Consider the following 18,313-nt stretch of genomic DNA (forward strand, 5'->3'; position numbering starts at 1 on the left):
AAATATCAAATGAGTGACTATTTAGTTATGATTAATTGTCAATTACCCTTCAGCGGCAGATCATGCAGTGACTGACATTTAAACGGGGTTTCGAAATTTCAGCCTAGGCTACTGAACATTTTTTTTCCGACAGAGGGAGAGGTTCCCAAGCTTTTTGACAGTCAAACCCAATGGGAGGAGCTGATGAATAACCTGTGTCATGATGACGGCAGACACATTGTTCTAAACCTCGTTGAGAATGTGAAGTACATCACTACACGCAACGACTAAATGAGGAACATGTGTGCCTGCGTGCAACATATAAAGATAGGTCTTTTATGTGATTCAAGTGTCCATGGTGTCATTTCTATCATTTGTATTCTAACGAGCTTTTATTTTCTAGCGTATAGTTTGTTTTAGCCTACCTATGTAGGTCTATGCCTAATGCAATTCATAGCCTATTGTGTGATTCCAAAATATGGAATAAATCAAACTAAACCAAAATGAAATGCAGTAATATGTCAATTGAATTTAAGTCTTATAGATGAAAAACGATAAATATGATAACATAAAGATGAGAAACTATAGCCTACTTTTTTATTTGTTGATTGACCGTAGGCTACAATACACTTTTTAGGGGTTGAAAATATAGCATAGGCCTAGCTTTAGATTATGCCGAATGAGTTACACATGTAATGAGTTATATATGTATTCAAAATGTATATCTTTAAAAACGAGTAATGGTGAAGAATTTATCACGAGGGTCTAGTCCTGAAAATGCGTAAATCCCCCTTTTCACTGAACTGGATTGCTTCTCTAGCGCGCATTTTAGCCATAGGCATATGGGCTACAGTAACTGCGCATCAGTTACAGACGTTCTGCAGTCTTTGTTTTTATTATGTACTGTTCATTAGATAAACTATACGTCTTAGCAATTTCCCCACTAGTAATTCATTGACGTCAATTGGAGGCTCCCTGTACTGTGGCTCTGAGTGCACAGACGATAGCCTGGAACTGCGAGAGCGAAAGATGTGCGTGGTGGACGTTTAAATCTCAACTCAATTCAACTGAAATCTCAAATTGGTAGGTTTTTTCCTTCTAATTATTGATGTAGGCCTATAGCATGTATGTGTTTAGCAGCTGGTTATGCTTAGCATTTTATCTCGCCGTCAGTGCGTGTTACGAAGTTCTCCATCCCTTCGAACACATGAGCGAAGGCTATGTTGCAGGTGATGGGTCGAGTTGAGACTGAGAGACGGTCTATATTTAATCCAGCACTATATTGCAATCGATTTATATAACATAGATGGTCTGTCTAATATATATTTTCTCATAAAGAAAACTATGCCACATTGTCTCTTTTCTCAGTCTCTCTTACACTAAGAACTTTAATAGAAATGTAGGGAAATTTTGTATTTGTATTTTATTTTATTTAACCTTTATTTGACTAGGCAAGTCAGTTAAGAACAAATTCTTATTTACAATGACGGCCTACCAAATGGCAAAAGGCCTCCTGCGGGGACGGGGGCTGGGATAAAAAAAAATATATAAAAATAAATATAGGTCCAAACACATTTTACGACGAGAGACAACACTACATAAAGAGATACCTAAGACAAAAACATAGCATTTGCAGCAACACATGACACCACAGTATGGTAGCAACATAACATGACAACGACATGGTAGCAACACAACATGGTAGCGACACAAAACATGGTACACACATTATTGGGTACAGACAACAGCACAAAGGACAAGAAGGTAGAGACAACCTAAGTAACCTACATTTTGTTCCTACAATTTCAGATGTTCTGGTTCTAATTTATTTTGTGAAATGATTTATGTATTTTGTTGTTGTTTGTTTTTATTGTCATGTTGGTCTTGAACTCATGATGCACTTGAACGGCATGATAGGCTACTCTACCTCTGTTGATTTGTAATATTGTTTTACCTTGTAATGCCCAGAAGAGTCAATGTTATTGTCAAAAATCATGTTTAAAAACGTTTGGAATTGTACTGTATAATGTTGAATTTGGGTCATTTCAGTGGCCTTATTGAAATGTTTTCCAACAATAATTTTCAAAAACATCGTTGAACAAAACCGGATTAACAGGTTGAGTATCACAGGTGATATATGCCCACAACAGTTAAGGGTGATATTGGATGAAGACCAGTCAAAACGTTTATATAGTACTATCCCTACTTGGTACTATAGATTGCATTTTGCTGACTCATCTTTTACTTGCACATTAAAGTAGATAATGAGATGAGTCATATCAGATGAGAGTGACCAGAAGATGTGGTGTGGAAGCCATTACTGAAATTACACCTTTACAAACTTGTCTGTCCAGACCAGATCCTAATCTACAGTACTGTCCCCCATGTTTCATGTCCTAGAGGTGAACTACATTCCGCGTGTCTCCACAAAACCTCATATTTATCACTCTTCCCTCCTTCCTCCCAATTTCTGGTTGAATTCTTTGGAGGTTACATGCCTTTCTTTTTGACAGAAGGCCCTAAAAGGTGTTGCATTTGAAAATGAAACAGGAAGTACTTATTCATAAACTTGGACTGTTAGCTAATAATACTTTGTTGTTGTCAGTCACCAAACTGCTTTGTATTTAACCTATGTCTGCAGCTTTGGATGACTATGTAGTTGTAGATGGGTATATCCATTTGAATTCAATAACTTTCTGACAGCATCCCTTTTGATTTTAAACAAAACTTTCCGTATATGTTTGCCCATGAAAAAAGTGATCAGAAATGGACTTCTTGGTCCTGAATGCCAAAACATTCCAAAACATAGCATTCTTGGTCCTGAATGCCAAAACATTCCAAAACATGCCAAAACATTCAGGAGATAAAGGTGCTCAAAGTTGACACATTTTGCATACCTACCATACCATCGATGTGAGGATCGAGACATCGATGTCTTTGTCACTGGAAAAGATAAGCGGTGAGTTTGATATCATTTAAAAGCTACCAAACAGTGTTGTCAAACTATTTAATTATTTATTTATTTAAAAAAATAAGAAGTTAAATAAAAAGTATGTAATTTTTAAACCTTGAATGTCAATTATTTCATATTCACATATGTTGTAGTTTAGACCCTATTTCACATGATCTGAGGCTTTTGTGTTGTGCCCTCCATCGGCTGTGACACAATATGCTTTTGAATACAGAGTGGGTGTCATTTCAATCATAGTAGTAGAATTCTTACAACCACTTGAACATTGTAATTTAGCTGCTACACTATTTACATTTAATTTACATTTTAACTTCTAATTACGACCACAAAGATGACCGCCGGTCCACCCAATGTCAACATAAATGGTCATGTCTATTTTATTATCTGGTTTCCTGTGGAGGATTGACAGTATAATTTAAATCAACAGATATTCCCATTCACCACTACATTATTTGATGTGTGGACCTCCAACTGTCTTTGTGGTACCATTTGAAAGTCAAAATTTCAATTGTATTGCAATTTTTGTACATTTATCAGCTAAAACATGACACCCACCCTGTAGGCCACCCTATTCAAGAGCATGCTGTGTCTCCACCGATGACAGGCACAACACAAAAACCTAAAGTTATGTAAAATAGGGTCTAAGCTACAACATATGTGAATGACAATTTTGGGAGTTTACAGGTTTTTAGATAATTGATGTTGAAGGTTAAAAAAAAGTATATTTTTTTATGTATGTATTTTTTTCTCCATACACTATCAAGTAATTTGACAATCCTGCTTTTAAGCTTTTAAATTATATCAATCTCAACCATGTGGGACCAAAAGGCTCCTGAACAGCTTCTAGCCCTAAGCCATAAGACTGCTAAAGAGTAAAACAAATAGCTATCCGGACTATCTGAGTTTACCCTTTTTGCACGAACTCTTTTTGACTATATAAACACGCACTGGACTCTACCCACACACTCACACATACTTACACTGACACTTTAAAACATATAGACACTCACACACAAGCTCACTCACACATAATACATACACACATTCACCAGATACACACTTACATACTTCCACATTCATCACATACGTTGCTGCTACCATCTATTATCTATCCTGTTGCCTAGTCACTTTGCCTTTACCAATATAAACATATCTACCTCAATTTCCTCATATGCCTACAAATCGACTCGGTACTCGTACCCCAGGTACAGTTGAAGTCGGAAGTTTACATACACCTTAGCCAAAGACATTTAAACTAAGTTTTTCACAATTCCTGACTTTTCATCCTAGGAAAAATTCCCTGTCTTAGGTCAGTTAGGATCACCACTTTATTTTAAGAATGTGAAATGTACTGCAGCGCCAGCTGTGCCACCAGCGACACTGGGTTCGCGCCCAGGCTCTGTCGTAACCAGCCGAGACCGGGAGGTCCGTGGGGCGACGCACAATTGGCCTAGCGTCGTCCTGGTTAGGGAGGGTTTGGCCGGTAGGGATATCCTTGTCTCATTGCGCACCAGCGACTCCTGTGGCGGGCCGGGCGCAGTGCCCGCTAACCAAGGTTGCCAGGTGCACAGTGTTTCCTCTGACACATTGGTGCGGCTGGCTTCCGGGTTGGATGCGCGCTGTGTTAAGAAGCAGTGCGGCTTGGTTGGGTTATGTATCGGAGGACGCATGACTTTCAACCTTCGTCTCCCCCGAGCCCGAACGGGAGTTGTAGTAGCTACTAAACAATTGGATACCATGAAATTGGGGAGAAAAAGGGGTAAAATTAAAAAAGTATGTGAAATGTCAGAATAATAGTAGAGAGGATGATTTATTTAAGCTTTTATTTCTTTCATCACATTCCCAATGGGTCAGAAGTTTACATAAACTCAATTAGTATTTGATAACATAGCCTTTAAATTGTTTAACTTTGGGTCAAACGTTTTGTGTAGCCTTCCACAAGCTTCCCACAATAAGTTGGGTGTATTTTGGCCCAATCCTCCTGACAGAGCTGGTGTAAATGAGTCAGGTTTGTAGGCCTCCTTGCTCGCACACACTTTGTGAGTTCTGCCCACAAATTTTCTATTGAATTGAGGTCAGGACTTTGTGATGGCCACTCCAATACCTTGACTTTGTTGTCCTTAAGCCATTTTGCCACAACTTTGGAAGTATGCTTGGGGTCATTGTCCATCTGGAAGACCCATTTGCGAACAAGCTTTAACTTCTTGACTGATGTCTTGAGATGTTGCTTCAATATATCCACATAATTTTCCATCCTCATGATGTCATCTATTTTGTGAAGTGCACAAGTCCCTCCTGCAGCAAAGCACCCCCACAACATGATGCTGCCAGCCCCGTGCTTCACAGTTGGGATGGTGTTCTTCGGGTTTGCAAGCCTCCCCCTTTTTCTCCAAACATAACGATGGTCATTATGGTCAAACATTCCTATTTTTGTTTCATCAGACCAGAGGACATTTCTCCAAAATGTAGGATCACATGTCCCCATGTGCAGTTGCAAACCGTAGTCTGGTTTGTTTATGGCGGTTTGGAGCAGTGGCTTCTTCCTTGCTGAGCGGCCTTTCAGGTTATGTCGATTTAGGACTCGTTTTACTGTGGATATAGATACTTTTGTACCCGTTTCCTCCAGCATCTTCACAAAGTCCTTTGCTGCTGTTCTGGGATTCATTTTCACTTTTCACACCATAGTACTTTCATCTCTAGGAGACAGAACGCATCTTCTTCCTGAGCGGTATGACAGCTGTGTGGTCCCATGGTGTTTATACTTGCGTACTATTGTTTGTACAGATGAACGTGGTACCTTCATGCATTTGGAAATTACTCCCAAGCATGAACTACACTTGTGGAGGTCTCCAATTATTTTCTAAGGTCTTGGCTGATTTTTTTTTCTTTTTTTGATTTTCCCATGATGTCAAGCAAAGAGGCACCGAGTTTGAAGGTAGGCCTTGAAATACATCCACAGGTACACCTCCAATTGACTCAAATGATGTCAATTCGCCTATCAGAAGCTTCTAAAGCCATGACATAATTTTCTGTAATTTTCCAAGCTGTTTAAAGGCACAGTCAACTTAGTGTATGTAAAATTCTGACCCACTGGAATTGTGATACAGTGAAATATCAGTGAAATAATCTGTCTGTGAACAATTGTTGTAAAAATGACTTGTCATGCGCAAAGTAGATGTCCTAACCGACTTGCCAAAACTATAGTTTGTTAACAAGGAATTTGTGGAGTGGTTGAAAAACGGGTTTTAATGACTCCAACCTAAGTGTATGTAAACTTCCAACGTATATAGCCAAGGTATCCTTGTTCATAGTGTATTTATTCCTTGTGTTACTATTTTTTAATTATTATTATATATATTTTTAAATATATTCTATGTTGTTGAGAAAGGCCTATAAGTAAGCATTTCACTGTTAGTCTACAACTGTTGTTTATGAAGCATGTGACAATTACATGTTTGTTTTTTTCCAGTGATGAAGACATGAATGCCTAATGGTATGGTGTGGAGTATTCGACATGTGTAGACTTTGAGCACCTTTCTCTCGTGAATGATTTGGCATTCAGGTCAAAAAAGTATTCTGCAATGGGCAAATACTGTATGTATTTAAGGTTTCGTTCAAATCGAAAAGGGGTGCTGTCAAAAAGTGATTCAATTCAAATGGATGTACCCAGACGTTACAGAGTCAGGTATGGTTATGATGTTTTCCCAGCCATATGTTCTCAGCAACCAACATCAGTTTTCCATATTCCAATGCTTTGAATGGTTTATGAATACCATCTCAATCAGTTATTTATCCAACAAGTCAAAAAAATATCCTCACTATATTGTTGTGAATGTGATAAAGCAAGGTCACATGATACGCCTTTGCTTTCATTGGGGCTTGCAGTTCCTTGCAGCATACACTTCACATAGTTTTTACGACACTTGGCGTCATTGGCCAGTGTGTATGATGACGAACTCTGGTGGCCTATGTCTCTATGTCTGGACTGAGCACGTGCCACTATGTCAGTGAGGGCAAGCGGCTGGCCGGCAGGGTCAGGGGCCCTGAGCAGAGTGCTGAGCAGAGCACTGAGCTGGCCATCTGGCCCTCGAGTGGAGGAGGGGGGCTGGCTTCCTCACAGGCTGTCTTTGTTCATTGGGAACAATGTGAAGTTAATCTGGGAGAGATAAGAATAGCCTCCTCAGTCACTCTCTATGCTCGCCTAAATGGTGCAGCTTCATTATGAAATCACCAGCCATTAGCTGCTTTGAAGGCAATCCTAATTAGAGAAACATGGAAGTTTTGCATTGAGGAGATATTCAAGAAGCTTGCGAAAGAGTTCCATGCCGTTGCACTGTAAAAACAACATTTAACTGTTGGTAATTGTAGTCTGTAATTACAGCGGTATAATAACAAATGCTTGTTACCATGCTCGTTACAAATGGTGAAGTTTCCACTAAATTCACCAATTTAGTGTTTTGCTTCTGCTCTCCGATTCAGTACCAACTTTCACAAGGTTGTCATCTCGCATGGACAGATGTGTTGGGTGTCCGTGATTACAAAGGTTGGAGGCTCTATAGGCTCTAATTACCTACCCGTGAATGCAACATCTCCCATGCAGTGTTGTTGCTAGCACTTGCCCTCAAAAAATGTACCATCTGGGTTAACTTGGTTGAGTTCACAGAAACAGATCAGATATAGGTCAACCTCACTGACTGGGATCTGGCATACGGGTGTCATCCTAGATTATAATTAACAAATGTATTTGTAATGAATGTGTACGTTACCCATTATGACAACGTCAACCTCCTTGCCATCCAAGTGGGAGGATAAACCCACTAATACACCAGAGTACATGTAATATCTGCATAAGTGCAATGTAATTACTAGGTGTTATACATGATTTAGCTAGTTATAATGAAGTGTATTTAGGGGGGTACTTACTTGTCATTATTGTGTATCCACATAGTATGTTACTTATACATAAATATTTTAGTTGTGACTCAAATCTGCAACCTATAGTATGGTCAGTAGCCTAGCTAGCTAGCTATCTAATTAAGAGAACATGGGATTATCCTTTTCTGCCCTTTTTAACATTACAAGTAACATTAGAAATGGACAACATCTGTTTCTTTCTTGAAAGCATTTTCCCATTCTGGAGTCTGAGACCTAGCTAGCTATCATCAGAGACAGTATATAAACCTTCCTCCAATATCTCTGCTATCATCATTAGCTGTCATGATTTCTATAATTTAGGGTTTAGTCTTATTGCTAGTCCTATCTACCTAGTTGTTGTGTTATCCAGCTAGCATTATACTAATAATGGTGCTTGCTAACACTAAGACGCTAGCTAGAGTTTCAATTGAAAAGGTGTTTTGACACAAGTAGCTAGCTAGCTAACTTTAACATGCTGGGTGTGTCTCACATAGTACCACAGACAGAACAATGAGAGATATTTCACTGGATGTATAAATGTGAAGCATCCGGTTGGCGTTTCCATTCAGTCATTATCTGTATTAAAGATGTATGAAGATAACCACGCTGCATTTTGGTCTGATCCCTGATACACCTCTTCTTCAGAGGAAGAAAGCCTTAGCAATAAGATCATTGAGCCCTGCTAGCTTGCTATCTATTTGTCAGCTTTAGGTACAATGCCTTCAGAAAGTGGTCATAGACATGTTGTTGCGTTATAGCCTAGAATTCAAAATGGATTAAATGTTTTTCTCTCACCCACCTCCACACAATACCACATAATGAGAGTGGCAAATTTATTGAAAATGAAATACAGAAATATCTAATTTACATAAGTATTCACACCCCTGAGTCGTTAGAATCACCTTTGGCAGCGATTACAGCTGTGAGTCTCTAGAGTTTTGCACACCTGGATTGTAAAATATTTGCACATTATTATTTTTTTAAATCATCAAGCTCTGTTAAGTTGGTTGTTGCTTATTGCTAAACAGCCATTTTCATGTCTTTCCATAGATTTTCAAGCCGATTTGAGTCAATTGTAACTAGGTCACTCAGGAACATTCAATGACGTCTTGGTAAGCAACTCCAGTGTATATTTGGCCTTGTGTTTTAGGTTATCCTGCTGAAAGGTGCATTTGTCTCCCAGTGGCTGTTGGAAAGCAGACAGAACCAGGTTTTCCACTAGGATTTTGCCTGTGCTTAGTTATATTCTGTTTCTTTTTATCCAAAAAACTCCCTAGTCCTTGCCGATAACAAGCATACCTATAACACGATGCTGCTACCACCATGTTTGAAAACATGAAGAGTGGTACTCAGTGATGATTCATGTTAGATTTTCATCAAACATAACGCTTTGTATTCGGGACATAAAGATTCATTTCTTAGCCAATTTGTTTATGTCTTACTATCGTGCCTTATTGCAAACTGGATGCATGTTTGTAATATTTTTTATTCTGTTTTTTTATTTAACTAGGCAAGTCAGTTAAGAACAAATTCTTATTTTCAATGATGACCTAGGAACAGTGGGTTAACTGCCTGTTCAGGGGCAGAACGACAGATTTGTACCTTGTCAGCTCGGGGATTTGAACTTGCAACCTTCCGGTTACTAGTCCAACTCTAACCACTAGGCTACCCTTTCTTCTTTTCATTCTGTAATTTAGGATCCATACTCTGTTTTCTCCTATCACAGCCATTCAACTCTGTAATGGTTCTAAAGTCACCATTGGCCTCATGGTGAAATCCCTGAGCGGTTTCCTTCCTTTCCGGCAACTGAGTTAGGAAGGACGCGTGTGTCTTTGTAGTGACTGGGTGTATTGATACACCATCCAGTGTAATTTAATAACTTAACCATGCTCAAATGGATATTCAATGTCTGCTTTTTTTTACCCATCTACCAATAGATGCCCTTCTTTGTGAGGCATTCCTGGTTTTTGTGGTTGATTCTATGTTTGAAATTCACTGCTCGACTGAGGGACCTTACAGATAATTAATTGTTAATTGTGTGGGGTACAGAGATGAGTTAGTAAATCAAAAAAACATGTCAAACACTATTGCACACAGTGAGTCCATGCATGTTATTATGTGACTTGTTTCCAAATGTTTACTCCTGAACTTATTTAGGCTTTACATAACAAAGGGTTTTCATACTTATTGAGTCAAGAAATTTGTAAAAACATAATTCCACTTTGATATTATGGGATACTGTATGTAGGGCAGTGGCACAGCATCTCAATTTTGCATGCCAATTTTAGAAAACTGCTAATCCTAAAAAACCTTAACAAATTGTATGGAAAGTATATTCTGCAGATGTTAACTAAGCTAGCTAGCTAGCCTAATTGGTAGGCCTACCAAACAACACCGCTAACGTTTACTAGCTAGCTAGCTAGTTAGTTTTTGGTATTCTGCTTGACAATTTAGGTAGTTGGCTACCTACCTATGCTAAATTGTCCAGCACAATTTCTGTATCGAAAAGCAAAACAAATTACGTGGGAAACTTACCTTCCCTGTCCTATGTGGATGTTTTTGTCTCATCTACAACACAGTTCTTTCGTAGAAATCTCTTATGTCTGGATTTTGCGCTCAACCTTTTTTTTAGATCCTGGTTATTTGCACAGTGTCACCATGATACCCAAGTCAACATAAAGTGTGGTTGCGTTCGAGGTCATCAATATTTCGTGCACGTTGTGCAGATGGGAAGATCTTGACATGAAGCCTTAATAATAAATAAATGCACCAATCCATCCCATCCACAAGTGAGAATGTTCTTCAACCATGTAACCCTTGCAAAAGGTTACATTATGAAGTAAGAGGTTGTCTTGTGACCATTTTAAGTGCATTTATAAACCATTATTGGTACCTGGTAATATTAGGATGTAGGATGGGACATAAATTAGTAATTGAAGTTAAGTTTATCTGATCAGGGGATTCACTAGGAATACAACAAAGTTTGGTCCAACTCAGATGTTAGGTTTTATATTTATTGAATATTATATCATTTGTCTTATTTTCTCAGAGATGAAAATATATTTCCACAAAATAATTTGCCGGGAATTCTAGTCTTATCTGTTTCTAACGACAGAAACAATTTCAGAACAATCTGAAATGTTGGTTGTCGAAATCCAATTTGTTGTGCTTTTTGATGTGGAACGATCCAGGATCTATTGTTTCTCAGCTCCCAATACGTGACCTTTCTTACATTAAGATTGCATTTTAAAAAGACCGCTAGCTGTTGTTGATCCATGCTTTTTTAAACCATTTTTAAAAATCTTAATGAGCACCTTTTGGTTCTTCCTGCTTGGCTGGTTTAATCTCTAGCCTACTGTAAATGTAATTGTATTTTTTTTTTAAAGCACTTCTGCTTGCCTTGTCTCCCCTTGTGTACTTGTCATTACATCTGGGGTAAACACATAGGCAGTATTGTTCTAAAACCCTGTATTGAATTACATCCATAAGCCCTGTATTGAATTACATCCATACCCCACCCATCATTGTCTGTTATGACAAACCAGTGTGTGATGGGATGGTTCATCTCTGCACTCTGTGTCATAACAGAAGGCCATACATAACAATTGACTACCAATAACATCAAGAATGCAGACATTTCCGTATCCACTCACTGTTCATATTGGCAGCAGCAGGAACATATTAGTTTGCAAAGGGTGAATTGGAATGAACTCAAAGGGAAAGAGAAAGAGAGCAACCATTTGGCAATTAACAATCAGGTTAAGATTAAGGAGAATGTTCCACATGAGCTGCCCATGCAGATTACATATACAGAAATCTTATTGTTTAGGTCCAATTGCAGTGTAGAAATTATGAAGGTAGTAAAAATACTAAGACAAATTGAGGTGGATGTTGTTGATTTTTTTTTTTAAAGCCCACAGATTAAATCTTCTTACCCATTGAGATGTACCTGAAGCCCATAATGGGCTTTACTGGTGCTGAGTACAGATGGTAGTAGGAGAGATAAAACCCTGCTATGTGCCAGGGAGAAATCCTTGCCTTTTTGGAGACCATCTGTTTTCTGAGATCTGATGACTCGGAAAACAGGTGGTCTCCAAAAGCTGTCATTGATCAAATTTCCACGACATGACATTTTGTATAAATGTTTGGCAAATGGTACCGTTTAATTCCACAGTGCAGTGGACTTACAAATCAACAAATAAATCATTCACACCAAACTAGTGAGTGGTTTTAGTATAGATTTGTAGTTTCCACTTAATTGTATCTGTTTCCTTGGGATTCATTAAAACAAGCACGAGGAATCATAGATGCCACTAGTCATTCTGATAATATATAGCCTTCAGTCTTCAGGGCCTCGACCAAAAGCCAACAATACTCAATGAAATGTTAAAGTTGCGAGGTCACAAGTATATTTTGAGTTAATTGCACAGGTCAGTGGACCTGGAGTTAGGTCAGAGACGTGTCCTTAGTTACCAGACCTCAGAGGTATAATCAGCTGTGGAGTTGAGATATATTATTTTCCAGCTGCTGCTCTGCTGGCCCAACCATCTTCCACATGGGTGCTTGTAAACTTTTAACCTGTCCTTTTTATTGGGGGTCAAGAATGTCAGGAACCCATCTGCATTGTCAACCCTGTGTAAAAAAGAGAGAAAGAAAAACATTGACAAGGATTGTCTTTGTAATAGCCAGATGTGCCCCAAGATTAGAATAAGTACATTTGTCTGTTTCTCTGGTTTTTTTTTATGTTGTCATTTAGGAAGTATTTCCTTCATTTGGTTTATTGTTGTAAGTTACAGCTGTAACCTTTATGCTGACAGTTTACCCAGAGGCATGATACATTTATACATCTTTGTGTTTTTGTGTTTGGTAATAATTTGGCTACGAAATAACCTATTGCTCTTTATGAGGTCCTGGAATTGACATATTTCGTAAATCAAACAAATAACCATAGACTTAATCTTGTATTATTTGGAATTCATAAGGAATTAAGTAAAATTACATACAGTAAGTACATTTCAGACTTTTGGCCTTGTTAGTGGCCAAGCCCCACCTACAAAATGCAGCATGAAAGCAAAGGGAGATAAGGTAGGGAGAGAGAAAGATAGGGAGTGAAAGAAAGATTGGTTGGAGGGGGGAAGTGGAGGGGGTGATGTGAGAGAGGAGAGGAGGCTAAAAAGATGTGGGAGTGAGTGGTAAAGAAACAAGACAGCTGGAACGGTAGGGTAAGATGTTTTCGGAGGGAGGGAGGGAGGGAGGGGGCCAAACTGACTGTTTGTACTGTATTAGAGAGTATGACACAGTTGCAAAATTAGATCATTTTAGCCAATCGGACAAAGGCCCTGGCCCCTACCCCCTCTAAATGAAGATGTCAAAGGTCGCTGGCCTCTTCCATTTCTAGGCATTGATCCCTCCGCTGGAGGTGGGGTTTCTTTCCTCCCTCAAGCAAAGCACTCACAGATCAGCTGTTATACAGTATTTTTGTTTCTTATACCAGAACATTCTTCACAACATGGTATGTTGTTGACAGCATATATTATACAGTATATTTTATATTTAGAGACTGGACAATGGGACTGTGTAATAGACAGGTAAGCCTCAAAGTGCAAAGACTAACTGTATAGTGTGAAAAATAAGGGTTCAAAGCCTGTTTCTCCTGTTTGACATTTTCCCAAATCCATTTAGTTGTAAGTGGGTATTTATGGGTGGAAACAACTTTGTATTGAACTCGACTCTCGTCTCTCCGTACTCGGACAGAACTCCATCACAATTGAGCATATGGTGTTTCTCACCAAAAACAGTCCTGTCTACCGAAAATCCTTGATTGCTTGATGGCTGAAACTATCTTTGTCATAAAGAGGCTGACCATTCCAGTAATCAATAATGCCATATAATTCATACACTGCAACTGAGGGGTATACGACAAAGCAGGATTAATGAGTTAGCCAGCTAAACTTAGATATGTGTTTTTGGTTGTTGAGTCAATTAGACCATGCCCATATCAAGCTTGTCTTTCCAAAAAAATAAGAAGTTATTTCGGAATATTTAGTTAGATGGCTAACTCATTGATCTTGCTTTGTAGTATACCCCTTTATTCTTATCAACTGTTCTTAGCAATGAGCCAGGTCACTCCTGTTCCAAATTTCTGTCTGACCATGAAGTTGTTGTGCTGGGTCTGGGTGCGAGCCCACTTCACTCCCTGGTATTTACGATGGGCCGAACAGTAAAGGGGAAACCTCTATGGACGAGCTGAAACACCTCCCAGTAACAACCCTCCTCTCACTCAGCGCTGAGCTGTTGACAAGGCTTTTGTGATGTGTGGGACAGGAGGAACATTAAGACAGCTAGAACACGCAGTACGTAATACAAACCCGAAGATCCTAGTCTGTTTCTGAGGGAAGTGGAAAAGCAGACTGGGCAAAGACGTCAATTCAACGTTGATTCAATGCAATTTCATTGGAATGACGTGGAAACAACGTTGGTTCACCCAATGTGTGCCCAGTGAGAGTGGAGTCTCTGCACACTTCAGTCAGATGTAATTTCAGAGTTTTAGTTTGCTTTGTCAGAGCATCTGTTTGTGGGGCACCATATTCTCTACAGTGTACAACTACTAGCCAGAACCTCATGCACTATTGGACCAGGCTCCGTTACAGACACCCCTTCGACTGAGTGAGTCTGTGTCTATGCACTGTAGTGATGGACGGCGGTGATGGATGTCACTTCCTGTTGTCCTGCTGGTTATCTCGGGTCCTGACATGGAGGACAGCACCTTATCTCTCATCACTGTAATCCCTGTCCCTCCCCCACCACCCTCCCCACGTCCACCCTCACACCCCATTCCTCCCCTCTCATCATCCTCCTCCTCAGCAGCTTTTCTGAAGGCTATCCCTCCCATCTTCCCTCTCAACTCCTCCAGGCGTCCACATGCTTCCCAGCCAAAACAGTTCGGTAGAGTTTGTGAATATATTATGACGACATTTTGTGATGTTTTTGTTCGTTTTGGACATCGGTGAGGATTTTTTCAGCTGTTCGGTCACACAACATTTTTTTTTAGAGGCAAGCCGAAGTTTTGAACCGAGATGTAATAAGTGTGTAGTTGTGTAGACAGATTTGAAGGTGTTATGCCAGGTGCAGCGAAATGCTTGTGTTACTACCTCCAACAGGCCAGTAGAATGTATTGTGTTACTAGCTTCAACAGGGCAGTAGAATGTCTTGTGTTACTAGCTCCATCAGACAGCAGAATGTCTTGTGTTACTAGCTCCAGCAATACAGTAGAATGTCTTGTGTTACTAGCTCCATCAGACAGCAGAATGTCTTGTGTTACTAGCTCCATCAGACAGCAGAATGTCTTGTGTTACTAGCTTCAACAGGCCAGTAGAATGTCTTGTGTTACTAGCTCCAACAGGGCAGCAGAATGTATTGTGTTACTAGCTCCAACAGGCCAGTAGAATGTCTTGTGTTACTAGCTCCAACAGGCCAGTAGGATGTCTTGTGTTACTAGCTCCAACAGGCCAGTAGAATGTCTTGTGTTACTAGCTTCAACAGGCCAGTAGAATGTCTTGTGTTACTAGTTTCAACAGGCCAGTGGAATGTCTTGTGTTACTAGCTTCAACAGGCCAGTAGAATGTATTGTGTTACTAGCACCATCAGACAGCAGAATGTCTTGTTACTAGCTCCAACAGGCCAGTAGAATGTCGTGTGTTACTAGCTCCAGCAATACAGTAGAATGTCTTGTGTTACTAGCTCCAGCAATACAGTAGAATGTCTTGTGTTACTAGCTCCAGCAATACAGTAGAATGTCTTGTGTTACTAGCTTCAACAGGCCAGTAGAATGTCTTGTGTTACTAGCTTCAACAGGCCAGTAGAATGTCTTGTGTTACTAGCTCCAACAGTGCAGTAGAATGTCTTGTTACGAGCTCCAACAGGCCAGTAGAATGTCTTGTGTTACGAGCTCCAACAGGCCAGTAGAATGTCTTGTGTTACTAGCTCCATCAGACAGCAGAATGTCTTGTGTTACTAGCTTCAACAGGCCAGTAGAATGTCTTGTGTTACTAGCTCCAACAGGCCAGTAGAATGTCTTGTGTTACTATCTTCAACAGTGCAGTAGAATGGCTTGTGTTACTAGCTTCAACAGGCCAGTAGAATGTCTTGTGTTACTAGCTCCAACAGGCCAGTAGAATGTCTTGTGTTACTAGCTCCAGCAATACAGTAGAATGTCTTGTGTTACTAGCTTCAACAGGCCAGTAGAATGTCTTGTGTTACTAGCTTCAACAGGCCAGTAGAATGTCTTGTGTTACTAGCTTCAACAGGCCAGTAGAATGTCTTGTGTTACTAGCTCCAACAGTGCAGTAGAATGTCTTGTGTTACTAGCTTCAACAGTGCAGTAGAATGTCTCGCAAATACAATACAAATTAGTAATAATAAAATAAATCCTTACAATAAATCAAGAGAACAATCAATGACATGTACAGTAGTATTAGAATGAGCTACAGTGCATTCGGAAAGTATTCAGACCACTTGTCTTCTCATACATTTTGTTACGTTACAGCCCTATTCTAAAATGTATTCAATATTTTTTTTTTATCAATCTACACACAATACCCCAAAGCGAAATCATGTGGTTTCTGTGTTGAGTCACAGATCTGGGGAAGGGTATCAACACATTTCTGCAGCACTGAAGGTCCCCAAGAACACAGTGGCCTCCATCATTCTTAAATGGAAGAAGCCAAACTGAGCAATCGGGGGGAGAAGAGCCTTGGTCAGGGAGGTGACCAAGAAACCAATGGACACTCCGCTAGAGCTTCAGAGTTCCTCTGTGGAGATGGAAGAACCTTCCAGAAGGACAACCATCTCTGCAGCACTCCACCTTTATAGTAGAATTGCCAGACGGAAGCCACTCCTCAGTAAAAGGCACACAACAGCCCGCTTGGAGTTTGCCAAAAGGCACCTAAAGACTCTCAGACCATGATAAACAAGATTCTCTGCTCTGATGAAACCAAGATTTAATTATTTGGCCTGAATGCCAAGCATCATGTCTGGAGGAAACCTGGCACCATCCCCACGGTGAAGCATATTGGTGGCAGCATCATGCTGTGGGGATGTTTTTCAGCGGCAGCGACTGTGAGACTAGTCAGGATCGATGGAAAGATGAACTGAGAAAAGTACAGAGATCCTTGATGAAAACCCGCTCCATAGCGCTCAGGACCTCAGACTGGGCCGAAGGTTCACCTTCAAACAGGACAACGACCCTAATCACACAGCCAAGTCTCTGAATGTCCATGAGTGGCCCAGTCAGAGTCCGGACTTGAACCCGATCGAACATCTCTGGAGAGACCTGAAAATAGCTGTGCAGAGACACTCCCCATCCAACCTGACAAAGCTTGAGAGGATCTGCAGAGAAGAATGGGAGAAACTCCCCAAATACAGGTGTGCCAAGCTTGTAGCGTCGTACCCAAGAAGACTTGAGGATGTAATCATTGCCAAAGGTACTTAAACAAAGTACTGAGTAAAGCGTCTGAATATTTATGTAAAAGTGATTTTCAGTTTTAGTTTTTTTTATACATTTCCAAAAATGTCAAAAAATTAGTTTTTGCTTTGTCATTATGGGGTATTGTGTGAAAGCTGTAACGTAACAAAATGTGGAAAATGTGAAGGGTTCTGAATAGTTTCCGAACGCACTGTATGTCGAGAATACAGTCTTTGCATACACAGCGAGTAAACAACAGTATGTAAACAGAATATGAGGTGACCAGAATTCAATTTAGCCAGCTAGTGATGGCTATTCAAAAGTCTGATGGCCTGGGACTAGTATTTCAAAAGTTATCTATCTGGATTCTGTCTATCGGATAGGATTAAATGCATGAAAATAGAATGAATACAATGGACAAATAATTGACTTGAATGGTATTTCTATGCATTTAATCCTATCTGACAGGTGACATTCAGATAAATTACTTCAGAAAAACTGGGCCCTGGAGATAGAAGCTGTTTCACTGTCTCTCGGCCCTGGCTCTGATGCACCTATGCTGCCTCTGTCTACTAGATGGTAGATGAGTGAACAGACCATGGCTCGGGTGGCTGAGGTCCTTAATGGTCTTCTTGGCCTTCCTTTGGCACCAAGTGCTGTTAATGTCCTGGAGGGCGGGCAGCATACCCCTGGTGATGTATTGGGCTGACTGCACCACTATCTGGAGAGCCATTCGGAGGTGCAGTTGCCGTGCAGACGGTGATGTTCTCAATAGTGCGTCTGTGGAAGTTCACTGTTGTGTCTTCATCAACACGGTGTCGGTGTGGTGGGACCATTTCAGGTCCTCAGTGATGTGCACGCTAAGAAACTTGAAGCTTTTGACCCTCTCCACTGCAGCCCTGTCAATGTGGATGGGGGTGGGCTCTCTGCTGTCACCTGAAGTTAACTTATTCTCTACAGGAGACAGTCCTCTCCTCTTCACTCCT

General features: G+C 40.1%; 1 protein-coding gene across 1 annotated transcript in view; it reads left to right on the forward strand.

The window, feature by feature from the left end:
• The first annotated feature begins 266 nt into the window (after positions 1-266).
• greb1l (GREB1 like retinoic acid receptor coactivator) overlaps positions 267-18,313 on the forward strand; it is a 76,015-nt gene continuing 57,968 nt past the window's right edge. Inside the window, exon 1 of the mRNA XM_052464263.1 lies at positions 267-1,062. The gene's annotated coding sequence lies outside the window, so the exon portion shown is untranslated. The remainder of the gene's footprint in view (positions 1,063-18,313) is intronic.

Source organism: Oncorhynchus keta, chromosome 15 (genome assembly GCF_023373465.1).
Source record: "Oncorhynchus keta strain PuntledgeMale-10-30-2019 chromosome 15, Oket_V2, whole genome shotgun sequence".
Taxonomy (NCBI): Eukaryota; Metazoa; Chordata; class Actinopteri; order Salmoniformes; family Salmonidae; genus Oncorhynchus; species Oncorhynchus keta.